We start from the raw sequence: 15,740 nt of genomic DNA on the forward strand, positions 1-15,740 counted from the left end.
TAAATTTAAAGGTTTACATGGGGGCAGGAGGGGAACCCGCTCCAAATCAATGTTTGTCACTGCTCCATTTTTTTCTTCAGTGCAACTATTTCGGTCTAATTATTTCTGAGCAACTCCCTGTTATTTCTGAATTTGGATGTTTAAAACCCCACTTCTCACTATATTTGCAGAACCTCCAGTAGATTAAGTGGTGGTACAGAATGCCTACAGTAAAACAAGGTGTTTTTAAACATGTATACTCAGAAGTAATCATCAGTAGTTATTAGAAATGGATTAGCCAACTTTGTGGAATACTGATCTGTTTTCAGACACTTACCATGACAATCTGTGATTAGGACAATGCATTTCTAATACTTGGGGGAGAGGACAATTAGGCCATGGTTATTACATTATGACCTACACAGGCCCTTTTGATGACCAATGAGACAGAATTCTCCAGGTAGGGCTGGCAACAACCCAAATCTGAAACCCTGGAGAACTGTTGGCAGGCAGTGTAGACAATAGCTAGATGCACTAAGCTAGATGCACTAAGGGTCTGACTCTGTATAACCTAGCTCCTTTCTTCTTCTTCTTTTTAAATACTGTTTTTATTTATTTTCATGGTACAGATGATACCTTTTGAGACAACAATTGTTACAACAGTAAACAACAAGCAACTTTTCCTGATAAAATTACAGACTTTTATCATGCCATGTGTTAAAGTTTCGTTGGATTACTCTAAGAGATCATGCCACATTTCCCCATTACATTCCTAATGCCTTTGGGGAAAAATAGATAAATAAATAAACAGAATTCTGGACCAGATGCACCTTTGGCCTCTTTTGCAGAAAGACAATTACATGCCTAAGTTTGCAGCCTAAAGTTAAGTCCAATTGATTTCAGTGTGAAAAGTAGGGGATTATTGTTAAGATATGTACTGATAAATAAAAATAAAACATATCTCATATGCAATTTTAACAAGTTCTGAGAGTACAATCCTACATATGACTAGAAAGAAGTACGTTCCATTTAATTCAGTGGCCCTTACTCCCAGCTAAATGGGTACAGTATTGTTGCATGCACTTCAATCAAAGTCATGTGTCTTCCTCTCAATCAGCATAGAACTCCAAGTGTAATTTATGGTGTCATGGGTAAGAAGGCAATGAGACTGCAATTCTATGCACACTTACTTCTGAGTGAACATATAAAAGAACTGACTCTGTTGTGAAGGTCACATCCGTCAAAATCCTTTGACCTTTTGCCACTGAAATCTACAAGAGCTGGATTATACCTTTCATCTGCTTTCTTGTGGACAAGTGTTAACAACTGGAGTTCTGCTTTTATCACACAGTTCAAGCTTTTGTGCTTACTTTGTATGGTGTTTTGCACACCTACAACTTGCCTTGTTGGACAGGTTCTGCCATCCATGCTGATACTGCCATTGCTCTGGTGTGCAATTACCAGGTGTTTGGTGCAATGGTCAGCGAAGCTGCTATAAGGCTTTGTGAATCTGTGCAGGCGAGCCTTGTGGGCCTTCCATAAGAGACTATTCTAGACCTCCAACAAGGGAAAAAATGGGCTTTGTGACAAAACTGAGTAATGAAATTCAAACCTTCACTTGGAGTCTCCTTGGCCCTCATCTATAGTTGCTCCTTATAGATATCTTTATGATGAGTGCCTCATATAGCACAAAGAACCAGCACGAAGAACCAATACTTTTGTCTGTTTCCAGCAGATTTTGGAGAGGCTCACATAAAGACGCAAGAAGACCGCAAAGAGAAAAAAATATCCTGGGACTCCAGCTCATCACACGATGAAGATGTGTGTTGCTGTGCAAAGATCAAGAGGAGGAAACTGGAATATTTTGGGCACTTTTGAAGGGGAGATGGAGACCATCTGGGGAAGAGGATGCTGCAAGGAAGAGTGCCAGGACAGAGATAAAAGTGACGGCAAAGGAAATAGTGGCTTGGAAACATCAAAGAGATGGACTAAATACACAGTTGAGATGAAAAAGTAATCTTGAACTAGAGCAGGCAAATTCATGATAATGTCAGGATCCAGCGTCAGGGTTTAGATCAAGGTGGTCAAGCTGGACCTAGGTCAAGAGTCTGGGCACAAAGTCCCATTTCAGAAAACCAGAAATTCAAAAGCACCACCAGGAAGCCAAATCAAGTCAGAAAGCAGGTTACTAGAGCCAAGAGCTCATAGCTGGGGCTTCAAAACGGCACCATATTAAATAGCACCAGGCAGCTGAGCAAAGGCCAAGTCACTGCCTTGTAGCAGGCACTGAAATCAGTCAGCATCAGACCAAGCAACTGCAGGACTGCAAAGGCCTTTACTACAGTTTAAAGAAACTTTGGGGAATGGGTCTCAAAGGGCCACAGCAAGTTGATCTAAGTTACTAAAATGAGTCTAAAACAAATGACAAATTCTGTAAAAAGTTGACTTCAGAAACTTGGGTCAAATAATAAATATGGACCTTTAAATTCAACTCAGATCCAAAAGCTTTTGAACTTCAAGACTGTGACATATGGATATTGTAAAATTCAAAACGTTAGAGGATTACATTTTGACGTTTTGAACGCACAGAAGCACTGACAGCCAACAGTCTGATGGTCTCAAAACTTTGAAACACAGTGATTCAGAACTTCAAAACCGTTGGCCAAGAGTGCCAGTCAACAATTGACATGGGAAATCATATACTTAGAGCTGTACTAGCCATTAGGCTAAGTACTATTGTATACTCAAAAGGAGTAAAATCAGGATGCTTCTGCTATAGAGCATTGGTCTCTGTGAATATCTGTGAGGCAAAAGGGAATCTATTGTGCAACCTGGGCTCATCTCAGAGAAAAGCAATGTCCATAATAACCACCTCCTGGTATCATATTCACATCTTGGAGACTGGGAAATTGAGCCATGGGAAGGAGCCATATCAGTTTGTAACCGATGTGGTTCCTCTGAAATTTCAGGATTACCATGCAACATGGAATCAGCTCTCTCTCACACCCTATTCTGGTAATGTATGAATCATCTCTGTGTTTAGGAATTGAGGGTGTGTTCAGACAGAGAAAGGTGTGAAAGGGGCAAGTGTGGTAGCAGTAAGTAAGGCCCTTGTAACTGTCTTCTGAGGCTTCCTATCACTGTAGCCCTCATTAGCCTCCGCATGAACATACCCTGAAGTCATAAGCACATACCATGGAGATGATTTGTCCAACAAAACTGCAAACAGCAGATTACCTCAATTCCCAGCTCCGTGTGTTGTTGGATTGTTGCTTTTAAATAAGACATCAGCTTATGACATAATGAGTTTGATGAAAAAAAACAACAAACCCCAAAAAAACTTTACACCACAAAACATTTGCCCCAAAGCAAAATAGGCTGCACCAATCTTCACCATACTTTAAACATGGAACCTTTTAATTGGATCTCGTCTTCTCACTCTCTATATCATTCTGTCCAATCAGGGACTGCAAAGTCAATGTGGTAACATCACCACACTAGATTTGCCTCCATGAGTCTGTTGCCTTCAGTTTAGAATGATGGCAATGCTTCCAGCCTTCACTCTGAATTGTTTTTATTATGACACCATGTAGCCAATCAGATTTCATTATGAGATTATGTCACAAAACCAATTAAGAGTGAGCATTACCCCCATTCTGCTTTAGGGGTGGGACTACAGTGCAGCTCGCTTAAGGTGAACACTTCATCCCTGAATGCATCCCTCTAAAATAATCGACAGGAGATTCAGTTTACAAAGGCAAGCATGGATTTGGTAAACCCTTCACTAATTTTAGCTCAGTCTTAAAAAAAAAACCAACAACATCTCTTTAGCTGTAATGCTTATTACATGAAAGACTATTTTTTATACTCAAGTTAAGCTTTTTTGAGAAAGCACTTCTTTGCTGTTTCTTCAGCATGCTGTGCTATGGATTCTTAATGGTGATATGCGCCACTCAATGGATTCTTCCTTATAATTCATGTTTGCTATTTTGTGTGTACCTGATAACTCTGTAGCTGAAGTTGTCTTGGGAGAGCCCTGAGTGGAGAGCTATTTCTGGTAGGGAGCAGGAAGCAAGCTCCCTACAGCTGGTCCTTCATGGGCTGAAGGTGGTTTTTTTGCCACAGTCTTCTTATTGGGAGGCAGAAGTTGTAGCCTCTTAATGGTCTTTGGTTCCCTGGCAGACCACAGAGATCAGAGCTAAACACAGAGGAGCAGGGGCAGGGAAATTTAGCAACCTTAATGACATGGGCAATATGGAGTCAATTAGCCCTGACTCTGGGTTGGCAAATGCCAGGAGTGGTATTTTTTCAAGCTTGAAGGCCAAATTCCCTTCTGGACAACTGCTTGAGGACAGTGGTGGGCAGAGGCAGAAGGTTTTTTTTAAAGACTTTGTATAGTAGGTTCATGTATAAACACAACTCTCTATCCTCGACCCAGACCAGTAATAGGCATTATCAGGACAAGTTCAAGCCAGGTAAATGCTCTAGGGGTGTGAAGCAGGAACACTGAGGTGTGGCCTGGAAAGAGCTCTGAGAGCCAGATAGGGAAGCATTTAGATCTGGGCTTGAGGTTCCCCACCCCTGGCATAAGAAATGGGAAATATCACAGTTTTGCTTTTCCATATTCCATTCCTTGGCCTCACTTCCACCTATGGGGAAGTGCCTGGAATATTTGCCCACGACATCCCTGTTGAATTTATTTACCTAAACGAAGATTCCCTGGAACTCTTTGTGTGTCCGATTGCTCCTTAATGGGGAATGATAGTTTGAAAAGCTGGAAGCAAGAAGAGCAGGGCGGGGAGGGGAATGTCTTAATGCTGATGATACTACGTCAAATAAAACAGAAAAGAACAGAGGCAGTAAGGACTGCAGATGGTTAACATTTTTATTTGCCTTCCCTCACTCCCCCTGGAAGTATTGTTTTTATTCTGCTGTTAAATCTTCCCAGACTTTAGTTCCTGTTTGATCTGAAGAAGAAAAAGTTGCCACCATCACCGCTTTGGTGAGAGTGGGAGCTGCAGAGACATGGGTAGGATTAAGTAGCAAAGTGTCCTGTTCCTGTGTAGGGTCATTAATCCATGAAGAGAGAGAGAGAATTTGCAAGACATTTGGAAGGTTTTGTGTTTGCCAGCACTTTTATTTGAAATATGTCTCTTTTATTTTGTAAATGATGTTCCCACCCAGAGGCCTGACACTGTCAAGTTTGAGAGATTTGGCTTGGCATGAATCGTGTGGCCAGATCATACGGTTTCAGTTGCTCTGAAAGAACCCAAAAATGCCATTTAGGAATATTAATCGTCTAAGCTGCTCCCAAAGGATTGTGTTGCATAAATAGACACAGGCTGTGATCTGGGCTACAAAGCTTCGGCAGAGAGACCGTTTCTTCCACCCCCTTCCTACTTCACAGCACCATTAGTTTGTGCTATAGGGTGCTTCAGAGGTACTGCTCCTGCTTTTCTCTCACTAGAAACAGAAGAATCATAGAACTCTAGAGTTGGAAGGGACCTTGAGGATCATCTCTAGTCCAACCCCCTGCAATGCAGGAATTTGCAGCTGCCCCGTACATGGATAGAACTTTCAACCTTGGCATTATCAACACAACACTCTAACCAAATGCATACTTAAATTAGTATGAAAGAATCTCTGTCCCGCCCCCATATTAACCTTTAGTTTACCAGACTCTGGAGTTCTGATCCTGAACCATTGCAGTACGGTGGCTTCACCCCTTTCCTGCTTTGATGCTCCTGCAACATCACAACAGCATCAAACATTGTATCATGTTGCTCTAATTCCTTATGCATAGTAAAGTTAATACAGTGACACCTCGGGTTACATACGCTTCAGGTTACATACGCTTCAGGTTACAGACTCTGCTAACCCAGAAATAGTGCTTCAGGTTAAGAAATTTGCTTCAGCATAAGAACAGAAATCATGCAGCGGCAGCGCACCGGCAGCAGGAGGCCCCATTAGCTAAAGTGGTGCTTCAGATTAAGATCAGTTTCAGGTTAAGTACGGACCTCCGGAACGAATTAAATACTTAACTCGAGGTACCACTGTATGAGTAGAGCCACTACTCAAGGTTTCGTCAGTGTCTCCTCCAGGTTATCTGTGGCCAGATTGTGTTTCTATTAGCCAAAGCACAGGTTAGTCTCTGTTCTTCAAATAAATGGCTTATTGTGTGATACATGGTGTTGCATCCAATAACAATGCCTGGAAATGTCTGGGTGGGATAGATGCTCAGGTGTACATAGCTTGCGCTATGCAGGGATTCCTCCCCACTCCCAGGACAGAGATGCTTGTGAAACTACATGGTAGTGGAGGAAGTGGTTACATCCTCTGTTGCTTATGGTTTGTCTCGCTTGCTTAAGCCACCTGGAGCTAATTCCTTGAACTAATTCTTTCACGAGCTCCCGTGCTTTCCCCTTATGCTGCACAGTGACAATCTGAATTGAATATTGAGGCAGGGCTATTGGGTGGACGGTCCTGTCGCAAAGCAAACACATGAGGCAGGTGAGCTTTTTGATGAACACAGACCCAATAGTTGTGAAGAGGAGGGAATTTTGTAGGTTTCTTTGATAGCTTATTTATTACACATAAATAAGGAGGTATTGCAGGTTTGGTTCCAGATCCCTGCAATAAAGCGAATATCTGAATAAAGCAAGTCACACTTTTTTCTTCTTCTTCTAGTGCATAGAAAAGTTATGTTTACAACATATTGTGGTCAATTAAGTGCACAATAGCATAGTGTTTTTGTTTTTTTAAAAAAACAATGTGCATGCCTTAATTTAAAAAAGACAAACACTTTATCACTTATAAAATGCTAACCATCTTTGCAGCCTTCAGCAAGACATAATTTTTTTGCTGATGAAGGGTCTTCCCTCAATGTTGATGACCACAGACTGATCGGGGGGGGGGTAGTAGCTGATGGCTGGGGGGACTGTGGCAATTTCTTAAAATAAGACACCTTCGAAGTTTACCACAGTCCTCCTCCAGTCTTCCAACTGCCCCATTTTTAGCAGGACACCCTCAAATTTACAGAAGCATCCCAGCTTCTTTTTGGATCTAGGAATGTCTTGTTTTCCCCCTCCGGTGCTGCCGCCGCCACCAAGCTTAGGGAAGATGATGAGCAGGGAAGAGTCCGATGTCTATCCCCCAACGCTGCCATCCTTCCTTGAGCAGCTTGTAGTGACTGTTGTTGAGTGGGTGTCTGTATATCCCACCTCCCCTCCAAGCAGCTCCAGGCAGCACACAAGACCCCCCTCTCATTTTATCCTCAAAATAATCCTGTGAGGTAGGCACAGCTGTGAGAGAGTGTGACAAGCCCAAGGCCACCAGCGAGTGAGCTTCATGTGCACAGTGTTATGGTGTGAATTCTCACTCATTAGTAGACCCTGCCATATTCAGTAGGGCTTGGCAGTGCCGTTGCTGTTTTTCAACCCCCTGAACAGCAAGTTGCATCTGCACAAATCCTTTCTGCTTCACAAAGGGCAAAGCAAAGGCATGGTCCCATTTGTTCTTTTCCTTTGGCTCACCCTAACAGCACAGAAGAGAATGCTAATGGGCAGTCACCTTGCAGCTGGTCAGAGGAGGCAAGGCAGTGAGTCCTTGTCTGCTTTCTCCTGGGACCAGTAGCCGCTTGGCCCCTTCCTATCAAAGCCCATCAGTGGACAGCACACTTCCACAACTCGCAGGAGGAGAGAGAAAAAGAGAGAAACATAAGAACCTTAAGTACAGAAGGATCAGTGGTGTGCAGTGAAAATTTTCATGGGGGAACAGTTAGGGCCAGAGGTGCCAGCTTGCAAGGAAAATGGGGAGGCGAGGCGTTGAATGCTTGAGCATCACACCAGGCATGGCCTCCCTAAGCCAGGCAAAAGCTTCCCAGGCTTTGGGAAAGAGACGTTAGGCCTCTGACAGGATGCTGCAGCTCCCCTGCCTCCTTCCCAAACACAGCCGTCTTTCCCATACGGTTTAGTGGTTCATTGCTCCAGGGCGCCAGCCTCTCAGGGGCACCCCAGCCAGTGGGGGAGCTGCGCAACTTTGCCAGCGGCATCCCCTTTCCCTGCACGCCCGCCAGCTGCGTCCCACAAACCATATGGCTGGTGGGCGTGCAGCTTGCCTCCCAAGCCTCCGTGGGAGGAGAGTGATTCCCACAGAGGCTTAGGATGGAAGCTGTGGCCCGCCAACTGTATGGCTGGTGGGTGTGCAGCTTCCTTCCCAAGCCTCTGTGGTAATTTGGGGGTGCTGAGCGGATATTTGCACCCTGGCACCACATCTGCTAAAGATGGCCCGGTTCCCAAAGTCAGATAGGCTTAGGGAAGGTGGCAGGAGGGCACTGGGACCCCATCAGAGCACTGTGCCTCCCTCCCTAAGCAGGTAGAAGCTTCCTGGGTTTTGGGATGGAGGAGCCAGGCTTTAATACTGGGAACATTTAGGGGACTAGCTTAGTGCCTTTAGTCCACTGACAGCATATAAGGCAATGGCCCATCTGGTCCAGCGTTCTGTTCTCAGTGGCTGACCATATGCCTGTGGGAAGCCCAAAAGCAGTTCCTGATTGCAGCAGCACTCTCCCCAACAAATTCTTGGGTCAAGCATCTTGGATTTTTTGCCTTTGAGAAAAAAAGAGGGGCATTTGTTTATGTATTGTATGTGCATGTGCCCATTAGATCACATAGCCCATAAACTTAAGGTATATTACAGGTTGAACAATCTTCACATCCCAAGTTAGTTAAAAGGCACATTTGGACACAGAAATCATTTGGTACTCAAATCAAGGTACCCTCAGGACAGCCAAAGTAAAAATGGATTGAGGTATATTGTTCTGTACAGGGTTTATTTTTAAAAATGGGAAATTTGGAAAAATGCCTTGTTTCAATTTATATTCCCTTTGTGATCCATCAAGGAGGATTCATCCCTTATTCAAATGACTAGTCAATATGTTAGTCGGATCAAATGCCATTAATAAGATACTAAAAATGCTTCTGAGGAACAAGGGGATTTCTTTAACAAGTCATAAAGTGCTTTTTAATCCATTTCTGACTTGTTAAATTCCCACAGATTGTTCTATCATGATGCAGTTTCAATGACAGTCGGTGTGAGGGGAGGAAAAAAGAGAAGGGGTTGAGTTTAAAACAAGGACAGCCTGCAGATAACATCTTTTCTCTCCCAGACTCCCAAACACTTCGGTCAAACCATTTCAGGTGGAGTGATTTTATTGACCTGGCCCCAGTGCAAGCAAAATACGTTCCCTTTAAAGTTCCGCAGGGATGTGTTGTGCGACAGTGTGTCTGGTTAACAACTGTGCTGATCTTCCCAAGCCAGGATAGCGGAAGTCCCAGGGATATTCACAGGAATTGCTTGCACTCTGTCCTCCAAATTTGGCTTGTAACAGTGTCAAGGACTGGAACTCAGCTCTCCCAGAGAATACGAAAGAGGCAGTCCCTATTGGCATCTGAGGCTGAAAGGGCCAGCTGCTCTTCTGACAGAGGGAGAAATCAGGAGCACCACTTGAAGAACAGAGAGTGGGCACTCCTCTCCATTCCTGTCAATTATGATTATGATGGCTGTGATAGCAAAGTGCAACCTCCATAGTTAGGTGCAATATACCTCTAAATGATAGCTGCTAGGCACAAACCAAAGGAAATGGCTGTAGCCTTCATGCCCTGCATCCAGGGCTTGCTGGATGCTCCTGGCTGACCACTTTTGGCCACAAGATGCCAGACTAGATGAACCTTTATGTGCTCTTCTTACGTTCTTTGTTTTAGACCACAAGAGATTATTCCTCAGGGCACTTACATCTCTCCAGTTATTATAAGACTAAGCCCTCCCACAAAACATACGCACAACTTTGTTTTGCTTTTTTTGTGAACAACAGGCTTTGAACCTCTCTGGGAATCTTCTCCACTATTGAAATATTTTCCTCCATCCCACCCACTGCCTCAAAACCTGATTTTATTTCACTGGAAGAAAATGAGAAGTAGAATGCAGATGGGATGGTGAAGATTCATACCCTCTTGGTCTTCAAAGTTTGTGCCTGTAGATTGCTTAGCTAAACTTCCAGCCTTTACAAGAATGTTTAAACTAGAAGTTTCTCAGTATTGTTTCTCTGAATTCCTTCAACTGTATTTTTTTAAAAGTGTGGTGGGTCACTGACTTGAGATTGAGGATCAACTGGAAGTGTAGTCATACTCCCTGTGCGTGAAAGTTTGGCCTGGGCATTGTGTAGAATTCCTTTTGACATTTTTTATCGGAGTCCTATAAAGTTGTCTTTGGAACTGGGACAACAGCGGCACAGGTAAACTTCCTCCATTTAAAAAAAGAAAAGAAAAGAAAGGGGGATCTGGGATTTAGTTCATGGGAACCAAGCCTAAGCAGATGTGAAAAGTTCAAATAAAGGAAGGCCAGATTAAATGCACTTTTGTGGTTCAAAAATCAAAACAGATGTTATTATTCAACCACAAAAAAATCTACGAACATTTTAAGTACCGTTAGGTGACTGACCATCTGAGATCCTTAGTTCCTACAATAATGAAGTCCTTTTTAAAAGATATAGCAGCTGAAGGAAATGTATTTTGAATCACAACAAATATTTTTGCACTACTATAATATCATTAATTCCAGGGCTCCGGATACTGGCCTGTAACATATAACCAGGGATAACCAGGGAAAAGCTGATACAGAAGAACTCAGGAAGCAGATTAATTATGTATCTTAAGATATGCAAAGCAATGTAGGAAATGACACACCCTCTTTATCGTCACCCCAAAAGTTTGTTATAAGAAAAAGGTTTAAACAGATAAACAAAAGAGTATGAACTCCCTCTTTTGCCAGTGGTAAAATGAATGCACATTAAGGGATGTATGTAATAGAGATGAAACCTTACAGGATTGGAAATCTATTTGATCTATTTTAAAGAGCTCCATTAACTCTTTGTTTGCCTTGATTAGGGCTGAAAGTTTTACTGCTGAAGGGTAAAGCTCCTGCCTGTAGTGAAATTTGAGGTACCAAATGGTCTCTGTGTTTGGGGAAAATATGTTACCTATGAGCACCATCAGTTTAAAAAGGTGGCAGCCCTGTCCAAACCCCACACGGTTCTCACAAGGCTTAATCTCAGCTAGGCTTCACCTTACAGCTTATTGTCATTTCCAGGATTCTGCCTTAGAAGCTGAAGAGCAATAATACAACTTCTCTGGAGCATGTGCAAAGTGCTTTCCTCTCACAGATGAACAACAACAGCCAGCATATGCAGATGTATCGGGCAGTAATGCTTGCCATGTAAGATAGCATTTATTTCAGGAAGGCAATAAAATACCCTTCTTCTTCTTTTTAAAGAAATTCATTAGAGACCAGTGCTGTAAACTTTATGGTGTGCCACTATAAAGCAGAGCAGAGCAGAGATTAAGTATGCCAAAATAAAGTTAGCATAATCCCATTCAGACAGTTCAAGGAGGTAAGATTAACCCAAGCAGACATTTGGGGAATTCACTTTTTCTCCCATTCAGGGAAATGACTGGATCCTGACGAGTCATTCCAACAGGTGTTCCTGTGCTCTGATACTAGTAAATGAATATCTATTACCACATGAGAAATAAATGTTCATTCCTGTCATGGGCTGAGCTCAAATCCCATGAAAAACCAGATCAGCAGATCATCACCCAATAAATCAGACGTTTGGGTTTACGACAAATGACTCTTATACATGCCTTTCCCCCTCTGAACAACAAATGATTGGCAGTAGGTAGGGTTGCCCTATTTCAAAAAGTAAAAATCAGGATACCTCAAAAGTTGTTGAGCTTTTGGTATAAAAAACGCCCCAAAAGCAGCAATTTTTTGACTGACTTGCCAAAGATCCAGGACAAAGCATCAGAAATCCCCCCCCCCGATTCCGCCTACTGTATGTCAGCTCCATTTTCTTAACAGATGGGACAGAACCTGCAGATGTACTTCCAGATTCCTGAACTGGCACCTTCTTCATAGGGTATCTGGATAACAGGAATTCCTCCCGACAAACCTGCCAGTGTCATGCTTCCTTGAAGAAAGCCCTCCCTGGTAATCTTTTGATTTTTTAAAATTGTTTACACTTGTCACATTAATATATGTCCCTGGTGAAGCTACAGAGAACTCTGGTTGTTCTCCCAAACTGTTCACATTTAGCTAGTAGTTATGCATACTGTTGATGGATAAGGAATTATGTAAGTGACAAGGGATCTTGTTTCCGATCTGGTTGCCTTTCTGAATACCACAAACTTGTCTCCTGGTTCATTAAATAGCAAGCACAACTATGGAGGACTCAGAGCTTGGGAAGTTCATTTTTTTAAAAAAGAACTCATTCTAGATCAAGTTCATCATATCCAAGAACAATCCAGTTCACATTTGTCATTTTACAAAATGAACTAGTTTGGTTCATGTTCACTTCACAGTTCAATAAATTAATCTGAGTGATCAGGGCTGCCAGGGGGGTGTGTGTGTCTGTTGGTATCCTTCAGAAATTCTAACCACAGCACACTTCTTTTGACTCTCTATTTTTTGACCAACCCATTCCATTATTTCAGGTCTTAACAATTTGTAGCACATGTACCTTCCACCCCACCCACTTTTCTTTTTCCTTAATTTGCCCGTTTGATGTATTTTCAACACAGTGTTTCTTTCTTGCATTAAGTTCACTATTATGGCTATCCTCTTTCCACTGGCTGCCTTTTGTGTCTCTTCCATTCATTTCTGAAAGTAACTTTTGAAGGCTCTCCATAGTTTGTTCCCTTCTTATCTCCCCTTTTTGATTTCCCATCTAATCTGGACTCCTTCCTCATCTGATTCTTTCTCTTTCCTTTCAGTTAAGTCTAAGAAGATCTGCCATTGTGTCAAACATCTCTATCCTTCTTTCGTTGGCCTCTTCCTCTACTTGGAATGATTTTCATGAGCACTTCTTTGACTCACTCTGTCTCTTTCATCTTTTAAATTAACATCTTTAAAAAGACAGTCCCCCCCTCCTAAATCACTATATTTTTATGCACTCTTAATATATCTCATGACTAACTTTGCCCAGGTTAGTGAGCATGATCAGAGCATGACAATGCCTGCATTTCCTAAAGTTAACAGTCGTGACCTGAAGAAGTGTGCATGCACACGAAAGCTCATACCTAGAACTAACTCAGTTGGTCTTTAAGGTGCTACTGGAAGGAATTTTTTTATTTTTTTATTTTGTTTTGACCATGGCAGACCAACACGGCTACCTATCTGTAGTCGTGACCTGAAGTTGGTGCTGTGCACTCACAAGTCACAGAAGATTGAGAAATGGGGTTGTTTTAGGACCATATGTGGTCAGATGAATGCCTGAACATGGCTATAGTCTCAGCAAGATTGTATTAAAATAGAACCATCACTTGTTGGGGAAAGGACAATTTGAAGTTCTCTATTCCCTTTCCAATGATATTCTGCTTGCTGGCAATAATCTGACAGGGGCTGCACATGTGGAACCCTGGTTTTCTGTTGGCACCTGACTGAGTGCGCCTTCGAGAGTAAAGTCAAACCACTGGAGAATCACAGTGCCTTCTGTGGCTGCAGAGACAGGTAACTTGTAGCCGTTGCCTCCTGGGTTTATGGAAGGGATTTTCAGCTTGGAAACATAAGCACAGAACAGTCTATTGCACATTTTTTCATGGCCATAAAGAAGACAATGGATATTGCCTTGACTATGCAGTTTGGACTACTTCTACTGAAACTAGTGGCGTTCAGGCAAACAACATTCACACATCATGGGGCAACTGCACTTGTGTGTGGTGGCCAGGCTCCCTTTTGCTGACCTGCATACCAGTTGTGCTCCTGGCAGCCACACATTGGGCACACATCAGATGTGACCATATGCATGCACTTATGTACATGTGTAGAGGTTGTCCACCCAAGAGTGGGATCCTAACTCCAACAAGCCCTTCACACATTCTTTAGCATGTACGAGCAGTTGCTTATAGTGATTGGAGTTTATGAGCTAAGGAATGAGGTGAAGGCTGCAATCTGTATCCCACGCACATTCACCTGAGTGAAGTCAGTGGGTTATACAGTGGTACCTCGGGTTACATACACTTCAGGTCACATACGCTTCAGGTTACAGACTCTGCTAACCCAGAAATAGTGCTTCAGGTTAAGAACTTTGCTTCAGGATGAGAACAGAAATTGTGCTCCAGCAGCACGGCAGCAGCAGGAGGCCCCATTAGCTAAAGTGGTGCTTCAGGTTAAGAACAGTTTCAGGTTAAGTACGGACCTCCGGAACAAATTAAGTACTTAACCCGAGGTACCACTGTACTTCTGAGTAGAGATGCCTAGGATTGCATGGTAAAGAACCATGAGATTCTGGGGCCAACTTAAGTAGTTGGTCTATGTAGTAAATATGTGTTATGAAGCAACTATGTGTTATGAACTATTTGTTCATAACTATGTGTTATGAAGATTTCTGCAAACATAACATGAAGGCTGGCAACATTAAACCTGCTGTGTGGGAATACCTTGCAGACAACCACCATGCCCAGAGACCGCCAGCCAGGTTGTGCAGAGAAATGACCACTGGGAGGAGTGCAGAGAGATGAAACACCATAGTGCATCTGGATGCCTTCATCTGCCCCGCCTGCAACTAAAAGGGTCTCTCCTGTATCAATCTCTACAGCCACAGCAGGAGCTGTAACTCTTCAAACAGTTTGACTATACCCCCAATGGTGCACTCTTCCATTGTCTCTTGAGACAGACCAATACCAACAATAACAATAAGGTTGGGTGAGTTCAGCCTCCCCATCTGTATGTCATCAAATACTTCTCTGGTTTATAGATCAGTCTCTAAAGTAGGAGTAGGGAAGCTGTGGCTCTCCAGAGGCTTTGAGACCGCAACTCCCATCTGTTGCACTCATGTCCTGCTTGTGGACTTCCCATAGGTGTCTTGTTGGCCATTGTGAGAACAGGATGCTGGACTAGATGGGCTCTTATGTTACTATCCCTGGGGCAGATGGGAGCTGGAAGCCAACAGCTTCTGCAGGTCAAAGGTTCTCACTCCTCCACTACATAAATGTTCCTCTTAAGGAAGGCAGGAAGGAACGAAGGAAGACCTTAAATATGTGATTGCTGCATAAGGATTCTTTGGTTCCTTCCACACCCCCACAGCTGAGTCAGTCTAATGAGGCACCATTGAGAATACCTAGGTCCGCTGATGGCGTCACTCAGGACGAAGAGAACATTTGAGGGCTGTAGGCCAGCTGTTAGCTAGTCAGGAAAGCTATGCAGGAGTAATACCATTTTTAAAAAAGATTCAGACCAGAATTGTGGAAGAAACTCAGATTTCCCTCTTTCCACTCAAGAGGGGAAAAAACGGCTTGCCAAAAATATCAGCATTAAATATTTGTGACAGCAGCAACAAAAATGGCCAAGGGTGCCAACTAGGAAAGAGTACTCAGCTGCTAGGAAAAAAAGGGTTCTGTGTCCAGCTCAGAGATGGGAATGCTCTTTGCTTTGAGAGCAGAAGGAACAACAACAAAATGAATATCCCCTGTGCCTCTTGCATCAGCCTGGGATGAAAATGCTTGATTGCATGAAACGTCATCTGCTCCTAGTTAGAGGAATGCTGCAGACCAGCCCCAATGCAGTTGGCAAGCCAAATGCATTCACACACACACACAGAAATGGCATGGCAAAAATGCACACAGCTGACATGCTCAAGGGAGGCATAGCCGCCATCCTCTGCCACTTCAGATGACCCTCGTGGCAGGGCCCCAAGCTGCTAATCTTGA

At 43.1% G+C, this 15,740-nt stretch overlaps 1 long non-coding RNA gene across 1 annotated transcript; it reads left to right on the plus strand.

Moving 5' to 3' along the window:
* The first annotated feature begins 3,654 nt into the window (after positions 1-3,654).
* On the plus strand, positions 3,655-10,073 carry LOC309349036. Its single transcript, XR_014159628.1, has 2 exons — positions 3,655-3,751; positions 9,851-10,073. It is a non-coding gene; the product is annotated as an uncharacterized lncRNA (long non-coding RNA).
* Positions 10,074-15,740: the final 5,667 nt, after the last annotated feature.

This window comes from Podarcis erhardii, assembly GCF_964252035.2.
Source record: "Podarcis erhardii genome assembly, chromosome: 1".
NCBI lineage: Eukaryota > Metazoa > Chordata > Lepidosauria > Squamata > Lacertidae > Podarcis > Podarcis erhardii.